The sequence below is a fragment of the Rhinopithecus bieti genome, unplaced genomic scaffold (genome assembly GCF_001698545.2).
Source record: "Rhinopithecus bieti isolate Rb0 unplaced genomic scaffold, ASM169854v2 scaffold_19751, whole genome shotgun sequence".
Taxonomy (NCBI): Eukaryota; Metazoa; Chordata; class Mammalia; order Primates; family Cercopithecidae; genus Rhinopithecus; species Rhinopithecus bieti.
In genome coordinates, this window is record NW_016809516.1 from 26,969 (window position 1) to 36,461 (window position 9,493).

Sequence of the window (9,493 nt, forward strand, 5' to 3'; positions counted from 1 at the left end):
CTCCAGCCTGGGCGACAGAGCAAGACTCTGTCTCAAAAAAAAAAAAAAGAAAGAAAAGAAAGAAAATGTGGCACAAATACACCATGGAATACTATGCAGCCATAAAAAAGGATGAGTTCATGTCGTTTGTAGGGACATGGATGCAGCTGGAAACCATCATTCTCAGCAAACTATCACAAGGACAGAAAACCAAACACTGCATGTTCTCTCAGAGGTGGGAATTGGAAAATGAGAACACCTGGACACAGGGTGGGGAACATCACACACCGGGGCTTGTGGGGGGTGGGGGGATGGGGGAGGGATAGCATTAGGAGATATACCTAATGTAAATGATGAGTTAACGGGTGCAGCACACCAACATGGCACATGTATACATAAGTAACAAACCTGCAAGTTGTGCACATGTACCCTAGAACTTAAAGTATAATAATAAAATATAAATAAAAAATAAAAGAGCAGGCAGAAGAAGAGGTGTCATCAGAGGAGATTGGGAAGCGGGTCTGGGACGGCTGGAGAATAGAGACCCCATCTGTTTGGTTCTCCATTGCAGTCGCAGGTCTCCAAACAAGGCTTGAGACAACAGAGATATCTGTTATGTAAATTAGCTGCTGATGACCACATGACATTGCAGAAGACAAGGAAAAATCAGATCTCAGGAAGAAGAGCAATCTCAAGAGAACTTGAAGCTGTGTTTACCTGTGGAGGGTGTTTCTGTCCTTCGAGAGTAGGCCACCGTGAGCCACCATAAATAGTTCTCCTTAGTCCATAAAATGCCATGGACACTACCAGGAAAGTCCACTGTAGGCAGAGGTGAGTAACAGGCTTCGTGTGGGTCACCCCAGCCCTGGAGAAGCCGGTTTAGCCCAATGAGACCTGAAATAGCCTGAAAGCTCTCTGCTCTCTGTCCGTCCTTTTTATCATCTAAGGATCCCCTGCCCTGTCCTTGTGAGTGCCATGAGCTCTATTGCCTTTCTCAGCAATCACTAAAATTCATGCGTGTTTCAGTTTACCCCAGCCCAGCTCTTCCTCCAGGAACTACTCCCAGTTGCTCCCCTCACCCAGGAGCCAGACTCCTCTAACTCTCACTGACTCCACCTATTGTCCTTGGACACTTCTTTTTTTTTCTTTTTTTTTTTTTCTTTTTTTTTTTTTGGAGATGAGGTCTTATTCTGTCACCCAGGCTGGAGTGCAGTGGCACCATTGTAGCTCTCTGCAGGTTCAAACTCCAAATGTTTATTACTAATTTCTGGGTATTTGCTGTCTTTTCTATTCAACCATGTACTAAGGGGCTGAGGACAAGGTCCTTTTAAGGGTTTTCTGCACCCACAATGTCTAGAAAGTATCAAACCTTCCATAAATATTTGTTGACAATCAACAGCCCCATCATCATCTCCATGGCACCATGTCCATCGGTCACAGAAAGAATACAACATTTGCCACAATGGGTAGGCCTGCCGGTGTTTTTGTCTTTCCCACTGGCAAGAAATAAGAGCATTAGAAATAAAAGCGATGTTTTTATTAGTAGTACTTGAAGAAATCTGAGTAAACTGATTGAAAATTCTATTTATTTTTGTAAATGTGTTTCTAACACCACTTACTTTATTTTCTTTGATCATCTTAGCTACAAAATAAAAGTAGCACTTCCAGAATAGAAGGTTTCTATAATAACAACAAATTCAGGGGCAGAGTGTTCTCTTTCCTTCCCGGGAGCATTGTCTTGGCCCCCATCATGGAAGGAGGAGAAAATCTCCCACCTCAGGCTCTTGAAGCGCCTTGTTCCATTAGCTGCCTGGTTGTCAAATCTGTGTTACCAAGCACTCCCAGGCATGAATTATAAGTCCTGGGAGAGTGGGAACAACGAAAGAACGTTTTGATTGGGGATAGAACCCAGTTCTCTTTAGTAAGACACCTTAAGGTGTTTTATGTTCTGCAAGGATGTATAGTAAATGGTCAACAGGCAAGTATTCACACACAGGTAAGACACAGGTCATCTTACATGTGTAAGCTAATTTTATGGGTCATAATTTTTCAAAAACTTTGCTTCATTAGGCTTAAATGTGACCACTGACCATTTCAACAACATTGGCCTCTACGTTTTGGCTCAGTTATTAATTATTGATATAGCCTTGGTAAAATCACTTCAGTCTCTGAACTTCAGCTTTAACTGTAAAATAAAAAGGATTTGTTCAATGTCACTTGAATCTCTTGAAATTCTATCCTTGATTCTGAGACTTAAACATTACAGAAAGAAATGCAGCGTTTTTTAATGCCCTGTGTGTATCTCAACTGCAGCTCTAACTGCAATCTACTCAAATCAGTTCTTGAATAGTTCATTTCTCCCACTAAAACGAGCTCCATGGGAGCAGGAATGAGTCCCATTACCTCTGGGGCCCCAGGTAGAGCAAAGAGCTCTCAGCACCCATGGGCCCAAAGTCCCTTACCGAGTGGATGAACACTCTGGCTTTACACCGGCTCTTATACCTCTTGATCCTCTAGCCTGCTTACATCCCACTTCACCTCCGGCTTGGTGAACTCAAGAGAAACGGAATTCATTGAAAGGCCCATGATGGCTGCCCTTACCTCCCTGTCTTATGTCTCTTTGTGCCCACAGAAATCACCTGGGACCAGAAAAAGGTAGATGTGACTGTGCAAAAAGATAGAAGATGAGGAAGACAGGTCTTCTTACTTGCCTGTAAGATCGTTCTATTAATCACTATTCTTTGCTGTTCAGCTGAACTATTCTTTAACTCACATTCTAGGTTAGAAGAGAACAGATTCCTAGAATGTTCAACGTTAAATGATACTTAAAGCAGCACAAGGCTTCACCTAAAATAAATCTTGAAGTGACTTACAAAGCTAATGAAACTGGTGTGACTCCTTTCAATATTTTCATTACGTTGAGCCACTAAAAGCTCATTTTAAAAATCTAAGATTTGAAAAAATAACCCACTATACTGAAAAGTTTAATTTCATTTATCACCATTTTGGAATAATCTACCTGAATAAAGTTTCAAAGTACTACTAGATTCTTAGACCCAGGCAATACTTTATAGTTTTAGTAAGGACTTTCAACCCTTTTCCTCCAGTTCAAGAAAGCCTCTCCACCTTCATAAATGACAGAACAACCATGACTCTTGATGGGCCTCCCTCCATGGCCAAGAGCATGAAGCGTATCTTGAATGAAAGTCTAACTACTCCGTTTGTCCTTATAAGATGACACCAATATAATACAAATTGGAAGAAATGTTTTGCATCAAGAAATAAATTGTTCCTGAGATGCTAGAAAATAAGTACTTATAGTAAGTGCAGACTAGGAACAAGATTGTTTGCCTGGAAATTTCAAACACTGATCCTAAATTCCTTATGCTGCTTGTACTAAAGAGCATGGCATTTTGCTTTTAATCTATAGGATCACTTTACAATTACATACTCTCAAATCAAAGTAAAAGCACATAAAAATGATTCCATAGTATTGCTACACAGTGGGGGTCCGTAAACATCTGCACCATAACCAACATAACAAAAATGAATCAAGTTAAACAATAATGTAAAATACTATAAAAACATCTCTCTTCATGGCAATGCTGGTGTTTACAATTGTCTACTGTTGCAAGATCACTTAGAAGAATACAAAACCCGAACATTTACTTTGGGAATATAGAGTTGTTAAAGCAAATAAGAGGAAGCCCTTGGCCTAAGGTTTCCTCTGTACCCAGAGCTCTATGTAAGCAAACTGAAACTTGGCTTGGAGGGCATTGTTTCATAACTGACTAAGAAAAGGAAAATTAAAAAGGAAGAAACATCTAGACTCAGTCAATCACAAAGAGCCAAGCACCAGGTTAGCTGTGGAACTAGGGACTTACAATCGCGCTAGGCCTAAATAATGCAAACACCTAGGTCATCAGGGAATGTCTTCACTTTGCTTCCACGTTCAGCCTCTGAAAGCTTGCTGCTCACATTCTAGCAGAGCACTCTGAGCTCTGCCGGTTTTCAGTGCTCCCCAGTTCATGAATTCTTCTTTGTTTAAATAGATTCTGTTACATTTATTTTCTCTAAAGCTTTCCTTTTAAGAGAGTAAACAAAAAAGAAAAGTTAAAAGTAAAATTTTGTTCTCTTAAATTTCACATATGTATTCTATTGCTTAACATATTAAATACAGTCATGCACCACACAATGATGTTTCAGTCAGTGATGGACCACATGTGCACTGGTGGTGCCATAGGATTACAATGGAGCTGACAAATTCCTATTGCCTAGTGATGTTGTTACCACAGTAAGGTCATTGTGTAATGCATTTCTAACATGTTTACTCACCACTCACTCACTGACTCCCCCAGAGCAACTTCCATCCTACAAGCTCCATTCATAGTATGTGCCCTATATAGGTGCACCAGATTTTGTCTTTTATATGGTATTTTTCTGTACCTTTTATATTTTATATATGTTTAGATACATAAATAATTACTCTTGCATTCCAGTTGCCTACAGTACTCAGTACAGTAACATGCTGTATAGGTTTGCAGCCTGGGAGCACAATGAAAGAATCACCTAATCAGGACATACCCCATTGTTAAGTAACACGTAACTTAAACTAGATTTCACTAAAATTAAAAACTGCTATGTGTGAAAGACACTGTCAAGAGAATGAAAAGACAAGTGACAGGCTGAAAGAAAATATTTGCAAAATATATTTCTGATAAAGGATAGTTATCCAAAATATACCAAAAAAATAAAACTCAACGATAAGAAAACAAAAAATGGGTAAAAGCCCCACTAACGCCTCACCAAAGAAGATATACAGATGACAAATAAGCATATGAAAATACGCTCAATATCATATGTTATTAGAAAATTACACATCAAAACAATGAGATAACACTACATACCCATTTAGAATGGCCAAAATCCAAAACACTGACAACACTAAATGCTGGTGAGGATACTGAGCAGCAGAGACTCTTATTCATTGCTGGTGGGAATGCAAAACAGTACAGCCACTTTGGGAAAGTTTGGCAGTTTCTTACAAAAATAAGCATACTCTTGCCATATAATCCAGCATCTGTGCTCCTTGGCATTTCCTCAAATAGAGGAAAACTTAATTCACATAAAACCTGCACACAGATATTTATAGAAGGTTTAATCACCATTGTCAAGACTTGGGAGCAAACAAGATGTCCTTCAGCAGGTGAATGGATAAACTGGAGTATATCCACACTAGGAACTATTAACCAGAAATGAGCTATCAAGCTATAAAAACACATGGAGGAAACTCAAATGCACACTACTAAGTGAAAGAAGTCAATCTGAAAAGGCTATGTGCTCTGTGACACACTATGGCATTCTGGAAAAGGCAAAACTATGAAGACAATAACAAGGTCAATGATTGCCAATGGTTAGAAGAGAAGATACTCTATGGGAATACTACAAACAACTTTATTCTCATAAACTTGACAATGTAAAAAAAAAACAGAAAACTTCCTAAACAAAAAATCACAAACTACCAAAACTCAATTGGGATGAAATAAACAAATTGAGTAGTCTTATAACTATCAAATAAATTGGATCTGTAATTTAGAAATTCCCAAAAATGAAATAGTCAGTCCTAGATGGTTTCATTGGAGAATTCTAACAACAATTTTTAAAGAATAACATCCACATTACACAATCTTTTCCAAGAAATAGAAGACTAGAGAACACATCTCCACTTATTCATTGAGGTCAGTATTACCCTGACAACAAAATTAGTCGAAAATAGTACAAAAAAAAGAAAACTATAGACAAATATCTCTCATGAACATAGGCAGAAAAGTTCTTGGCAAAACATTATCAAATCAAATCTAGCAAATATAAAAGAAATTATATATTTCCCCTGACCAATTGAAATTTATTTCAAGTGTACAGACCTAGTTCAACATTCAAAAAATCAATCACTATAACCAATCACAGTAAACATGGTAAAGAAAAAAATGTATAATCATATCATTTTACACAGAAAAAGCACTTGACAAAATCCAACATCTGTTCATGATTAAAGAAAAAAAAGAAACTCAGAAAACTACAAATGGAGCAGAAGTCAACCTTATAAAGAGCATCAATAAAAGTCCAACAGTAAACAATGGTCAGTGGTAAAAGACTGAATGATTTCTCTTAAGATCAAGAACAAGAAAATGATTTCCCCTAAGATTAGAAACAGGAGTGTCACTGCTCTTATTCATGATAAGTATCACAAATTCCAGCCAGTGCAACAAGGCAAGGAAAAGAAACGAAGCCATACAAATTGGAAAGAAGAAAATAAAACTGTTGTAATTTGTACATGAGAAAATCACAAAGATTACAAACGAATATACTAAAAAGAACTAAAAATCTCCTAGAAATAACAGGTGATTTCAGCAAGATTGCATGAAATAAGATGAATACACGAAAATCAATTTCATTTCCCTACACTAACAATGAACTTGTAGAATTCACAATCTAAAACACAAAACCATTTATAATCACACCAAAGAAAATGAAATACTTAGAACATGTATATAGGATCTGTATTCTTAAAATTACAAAATGCTGATTAAAGAAACTAATGAATATCTAAATAAATGGAAAGACATACAATGTTTGTGGATTGAATAACTCAACATAAAAAAGATGTCACTACTTCCCAAATTTGATCCTGATGTGTAATGCAATTCCTATCAAAATTTAGCAAGGTTCTTTTTCTAGTAAAATGATATGATTATATAATTTTTTCTTTACTGTGTTAATGTGATTGGTTATAGTGATTGGATTGATTACGTGTCTTTGCTATTGTGCATAGTGCTGCAAAGAAGAACGTGTGCATGTATCTTTATAACAGAATGATTTATATTCCTTTGGGCATATATCCAGTAATAGTATTGCTGGATCAAATGGTATTTCTGGTTTTAGATCCTTAAGGAATCACCATACTGTCTTCCACAATGGTTGAACTAGTTTACATTCCCACCAATAGTGTAAAAGCGTTCCTATTCCTCTATAGCCTCGCTAGCATCTGTTTTTTCTTGACGTTTTAATAATCGCCACTCTGACTGGCAGGAGATGGTATCTCATTGTGGTTTTGATTTGCATTTCTCTAATGATCAGTGATTTTGTGCTGTTTTTCATATATTTGTTGGCTGCATAAATGTCTTCTTTCGAGAATTTTCTATTCATGTCCTTTGTCCACTTTTTAATGGGGTTGGTTTTTTTCTTGTAATTTTGTTCAAGTTCCTTGCATATTCTGAATATTAGACCTTTGTCAGAGAGATATGTGATGAATTGCATTTATTGATTTGCATATGTTGAACCAGTCTTGCATCCCAGTGATGAGGCCAACTTGATCATGGTAGGTAAACTTTTTCATGTGCTGCTGGATTCGGTTTGCCAGTATTTTATTGAGGTTTCCTCATCAATGTTCATCTGAAGTACTGGCCTGAAGTTTCCTTATTTTGTTGTATCTCTGACAGGTTTTGGTATCAGGTTGATGTTAGCCTCATAAAATGAGTTAGACAGAAGTTCCTCCTTTTCAGTTGTCTGGAATAGTTGCAGAAGGAATGGTACCAACTCATCTTTGAAACTCTGGTAGAATTTAACTGTAAATCTGTCTGGTCCTGGTTTTTTGTTTGTTTGTTTATTTGTTTGTTTTTTGGTTGATAGGCTATTTATTACTGCCTCAATAGCAGAACTTGCTATTGGTCTATTCAGGAATTTGACTTCTTCCTGGTTTAGTCTTGGGATGGTGTATGTGTCCAGGAATTTATCAGTTTTTTCTAGATTTTCTAGTTTATTTGTATAGAGGTGTTTATACTATGCTATTATTGTATGGAAGTCTAAGTCTCTTTGTATGTCTTTAAGAACTTGTTTAATGATTTTAGGTGCTCCTATATTGGGTGCATATAGATTTAGGATTATTCATTCTTCATGTTGAATTGATCCCTTTACCATTATGTAAAGTCCTTCTTTGTCTTTTTTTATCTTTGTTGGTTTAAAGGACAGATGAGTTTATTCTAAGTCTTACAAAGAAAGACACAAGATCTAACTAGCTGAAAAGACAATTCACAAAATTTGAAAAAGAATTTATTGAGAAGAAGCAATCTAAGAAATGTTAAGGATTACTACATAGCTACAATTTCAAGACAGTGTGGTATTAGAGGAGAAGTAGACAGATAGGTCAATGAAATAAAATAGAGAACCCCAAAATAGACCCATACAAATATATTCAAATAATTTTTGACATCAGAATAATTAAAATTAAAGATTGTAGTAAGGTCACATGTCAGTGAGGATGTGGGTGAACTGATTACTCACACATCGCTGGTGGGAATGTAAAATATCACAATTCTGGAAAAGAATGTGGCAGTTTCTCATAAAACCAAGTGTGTATTTACCATTGACCCAGCAATTACTCTATTTGGCATTTGTACTAGAGAAATGAAAACAAATGTACACAAAAATACCTGTTCATAAAAGATCACAGTTTTTTTATTCATAAAACTCAAAATGTGAAAACAACCAAATATGCTTCAGTGTTTAATCAAAGGGTTAAACAACCTGTGCTACATCCATACCATGGAATACTACTCAGCAACAGTGAAAGAAATGAGCTCCTGATGCATGCCACAAATTGGCTGGATCTTAAGGGAATGACACTGAGTGAAAAGCCCATCTAAAATGTTACATACTGCATGAGTCCACTTATGCAGCACTATTATTAAGACATTATTAAAGAGACAAGAAGAGATTAGTGGTTACCAGTAGCTGGGAAAGATGAGGAGGGATGACAGGGACTATAAAAGGGGGGCAGGGTCAATCCTTGTGACGAAACTGTTATTTTGACAGTTGCAGTGATCACACACAGCTACTCAGATGGTAAAGCTCAGTAGAACTAAACTCCCATGGTTGGGGGAGAACAGTGTACATATAAAAACAGAAAATCTGAATAATATCCCTGGATTATGTAAGTGTCAATTTCCTCACTGTGATATTGCACTATAGTTTTATCGGACGTTAGTTACCATTAAAGGATACCGAGTGACTGGTATACAAGATCTCTCTGTATTATTTCTTACAACTTCATGTGAATCCACAGTTATCTCAAGCAGTTTTTAAAATTTAGACAAAAGAGGGGACAAAACATCAACAAATGAAGAAAATGTTTATATATACAAACGTTTTATATATAAACAATAAAACTTTTACATAAATATAAAAATTTTACGTATAAATGTGTGTGTGTGTGTGTGTGTATATATGTGTGTATATACATATATATTAGAGAACAAGATAGCACAAGTGAAGCAGAAGAGGGAGTGGCCACCAACCAGTAGAAGAGGGAGTGGCCACCAACCGTGGAACTTCCTGAAAGCCCAAAGACACTGATAAGAGTTGATTTTCTCCCCTGTCCTCTCTTCATCTAGAGCAGGCAAAGGGTGTAAGGCAATGGATAATTATAGAAGGATCTCATCTGTGTCCTAGTAGGGTA

General features: G+C 36.7%; 1 pseudogene; it reads right to left on the reverse strand.

Moving 5' to 3' along the window:
* The window catches only part of LOC108540506 (transcription factor BTF3-like), a 10,657-nt pseudogene extending 8,092 nt beyond the window's left edge, over positions 1-2,565 (reverse strand).
* Positions 2,566-9,493: the final 6,928 nt, after the last annotated feature.